We start from the raw sequence: 4533 nt of genomic DNA, 5'->3' as shown, positions 1-4533 counted from the left end.
TGACTCCTACAGATAAGAAGGTACTGATTAGTAGCATTTTGCATTCCTTGAGAATAATAAAAATTGAATAAAAGAGGATCATCAACATTGTCAAGTTCAAGAAATACTAAATCTGGAAAATAAATTGAAAATGAAGAAGATGAAGAACAAGATGACAATGAACAAATAGATAAATTCTATGTTGATGAAATTCTAGAGAATGAAGAAAAGGAAGAATATATTTTGAGGCATTCCTCTCATTTACCTAAACCTAAATAATATCCCAATTATGAAAAGTATATAGCCCAATCTTTTAAAGCAAACCTACAACAGTTGAAGATGCTATGAGTGCTCTGAATTTTCAACAATGGAGAGAAGCTATGGAAAGAGAATTAGAGCCATTTTATTGAAATGAAACTCTCGAACGGGTTGAAATATCAGAAAGGAAAGAACCATTACAATCACAATGGGCCTTTAGCGGAAAAAATTCTGAGAGTGCAACACCAAAATATAAAGCACACTTGTAGTCAAGGGATGTTCACAAAAAGAAAGGATAGACTACAGAGAAACGTTTTTTCCATTGGTAAAATATGAATAACTTAGATGCTTTTAGCCCTGGCAGTAAAAAAGGATTTACTGATTCAGCAAATGGATGTGCGGACAGCTTACTTAAATGGGAAATTAGATGAAGAAATGCATGTGATTCCGCCAGAAGAATCTATAAAAACTCATGTAGAAAAAAAGGAAGATTTGGTGTTTGAATAAAAGTATTTATGGATTGAAACAGAGTGGCCATTGCTGGAACAAATGTCTGCATGAGATCTTGCTATAGATGGGTATGAAACAATCGAAGACAATTTCTGGTCTCTACTACAGAAGAATTAAAGAAGAGCTCACAATAATGACTAGATGGGTGGATGACTTCTTCATTCTAACTAAAGATGAAGAACAGATGAACAATTTCAAAAACAACTGAAAACCAAGTTTAACGTGCATGACTTTGGAGAGGTAAAACAATACTTGGGTATGAAGATTTTTAAAAAATAAGAAGACAGAAGAGTTATGCAGAGATAAATCGTCATACAAAAAGAAAATTTTGAAAAGTTTCGCATGAGTGACTGTAAATCCATTTCTCCATCATTGTTTTAGTACCGTTTCCCTGTTTGCAGTAGGATCTAAGCCTTATCTTCTATCTTATCTCTATCCTTGTATTACTTGCTTTTAGTTTTCCACAAATATAGTTGATTACTAAATATTTCAAGAAATTCAGCAATGAACTCTCTAGAGCACTGACATATATCTGCAATTTTACCATTCACAGTGCATACACAGAGGAGAAACACTAGACCACACAAAGAGCTGACTCAAACATGTTTCACACACCAGATTTGTTGGTGTCTCCTGTCCATACGCTACTATTTATCTGCACAGATTTGACTGGTGCCCACAGCAATTTTGCTGAAAAAGCCTATTTCAGATTTGTGATTTGTGCGTGTTTCATGTCTGCACAAATCTCCTATCCACATAAAACAAACTGCCTTTGCAGATTTGAATTGCAGACATTAGTGCAGACAGATTGCTGGATGGTTCTTTAGTTTCACAACATTGAACATTAATATCGACGCCACTTTAGTATTACCCACTGGTTTTCCTGTAAAATCAACAATTAGTATCACTGTCTAATGCAGCCAAATACTTATTTAAAAATTTCGCAACATCTTATGTTCTAAAATTTACAGTGTACTGCATATAAACTCTGGCACAACTCACATTAATATTATTTTCCAAAAGTAGAAGAAAACTCAATTTACACTGAAAATCATGGAATTGTATGGAACTTCAAAAATTTGAGAATATATTTTAAATGGCAGCATTCACACAGACCATCAAAGGAACAAAATGGATTGGGACAGCAACATCAAGGATTCTTGGGAGAAGCGTTTTGAAAAAAAAATCCTTCAATCACAGGTAGCTTCTCCAAATGGACGAAATGATTCACACTTTAAATCGTTTTTGTGGGATATGATGATGCTGTATTGTCCTTCTTTGGCACATTACTCTCTAAGGTGGTATGAAATCAGTTAAGTGCAAAAAGAGTGTGATTCACGCATTTATTTACTTATCCTTGTGTATGGAAGCCTGTTGGCAATTAAATGTCAGCTGTTCAAACAACTGTAATTGCATGTTTGAGAGACTCAGCCTGTTGTGCGAGATATAAACTGTGGTGTACCAGGAACAAATAAACCAGTAACACAGAAAAATATACTTGATAGAACCTGAGATTAGTTAGCAGTAAAGATGAGTTTGAAAAGAAACATCTACCACTACTAAGAAATTATTGTTGTATGTAACATTCATGGAACATCGCACTGCAAACAGAGAACAAACCAAAACACAGCACCCCTGGCGGCTGGAGCGCAAAGTACTTGACAGCTCAAGTAAACACAGCAGCTAACGGTAATTGACGATTTTGTTCCCCTTGGAGGAAGGGGAGCATCCTCCAGAAATCTTACCAGGAATTGCATTCAAGAATTTTCTACATTCAGGTAGCAGGTCTGCTCTGGGGGGAGGCATTTGTGCCTGAGGATGAGTCTGAGGCCGTTTCTGCATTATGTAAGCTGGTTTTACTCTGCCAGTTGAGACTGTGGTAGTTTTCTCATTCATTAGAATGTACAGAGTTTGTGCTCCTCTTCTGATGACGTGATGTGGGTCTTTGTAAAGAGGTTGTAGCGCTGGTTTGACACTGTCTGTGAATAGTGGACCATGTGTGCATGATTGTAAATCACAATGAACATAGGTTGGTCTTGTGCCGCGTTAGATACTTGATGAGGAAGACTGTAATCAATATGTTCCCTCAAATGACAAATTAAATCCGTTTGGCCATAGCCAGGAAACTGCAGAGAACTTGGGTAGATGAATTCGCCAAGGAGTCAAAGCGCCTTGGCTTATATGAGCTCTACTGATGAAGTATCCAAGTTATCTCTATGTGCTGCGAAGACCAAGTTGAAGTATGGATAAGGATGATAAGGCTATTGTCCAACTAGTCTGAAGACCTATATATGCAGCTTTCAAACAATTTTGTCAACACCCAATCACAATCATGCTGTTGCTTGCTGGATGGTAGCTTGTTGTTGTATGACGAACAGCGTAGCAGAAACTGCTAAGTTGAGTAAATAACTGTAAATCAGATGGTCAGCTGCGGTGGACAACTAAAGAGTGAAATCCGATTTGACAAAAAGACAAAGGCTAGTGTTTCTGCCCAATTGTTGTCTACTGGTATTGCTTCTGGCCAACGAGTTTGCTGATCAATTGTAGTTAACAAATAGCGTTGTCCATTTCATGCAAGTAGCGAACATATTATGTCATTGTGCACTTGCGCAAATCATATCATCATACATGCTCTCCCCTGCTGTACGCATGTGGTGGGATATCTTGCTGCGCTCACACTAAATGCATGCACGACTCCACTGTGAACTGCTTCTGCATGCCAGGACATATAAAACGTTTTGAAGCAAGGCGAATTGATGGTTGACCAACAGGTAGGCAGAGGTTGTGCAGTCTGTCAAAAGCACATCTGCAGAATGCAGGTGGCAGTAAAAGGACGTGAACTTCCACTAGAAATATCACACTATAGCTTCACGTCTATACCAGCAACGTTGACTAGTTGCAAATATAGGTAGACGATGCATCCTTCAATAGATTGTGGAGTTACTATTTGGATTCCTGTGCCTTTGCAAGTTATGCAAACTCAATACCATTTGTTATGCTGTTAACTGGTGACAGACAGTCTACTACGCCTTTGTCATTATATGAAATATCATGACTGCCAATGCTGAAGTGGTCAATGAACTCTAAATGATTCTACTGACGTTGTGTGCATTTGTTATTGTACTGTCTAGAGGTGTAGACAAGTGGCTTGTGATCAGTAAAAATTGTGAACCATCATTCTTCCAATTGGGGGCGTAATTATTTGACTGATTCGTAAACAGTAAACAGTTCACTATCGTAAGTGCTCCTTTTTGCTGTGAAGGCGAGAGCATGTTTGAAAAGAAGGCTAGTTTTTGGTAATCACCATCGACTAGCTGCTGTAATGCTACACCGATAGCAGTCTGGCTAGCAGATATCATCACTGCAAGAGTTGCGTCAGGGTGGAGTGAGACAAGAATATGGTACTTGATATGCTTTGCTTTGATCCTTTAAAGGCATGTCTCATTATGTCTGTCCATTATGTAGGAAAATTTCCCTTTGTTTTAGGTCTGGAAAGTGCTGCAGTCAATGATTCTTGCAACTCGGCCGAGAAGGCAGATGACGCCAGCAAAATTTTAACATTCCTATGAAACGACGTAGTTCCCTGGTGGTTTCAGGTAGTGACATCTTCATTACAGAGTCTACTTCTTCAGGAAGCGATAATGATCCCGATGACGAAATCAGATGGCCCAAGAAGGAAATCTCTGGTTGGCCAAACACACACTTACACTTAGCAGTATTCAGTACTACACCATGTTGGTCTAAGCGTTTAAAGACTTCTACCAAATGTTATTGATATTGATCTGC

This window comes from Schistocerca piceifrons, chromosome 6, assembly GCF_021461385.2.
Source record: "Schistocerca piceifrons isolate TAMUIC-IGC-003096 chromosome 6, iqSchPice1.1, whole genome shotgun sequence".
NCBI lineage: Eukaryota > Metazoa > Arthropoda > Insecta > Orthoptera > Acrididae > Schistocerca > Schistocerca piceifrons.
This window is presented reverse-complemented; position numbering follows the sequence as displayed.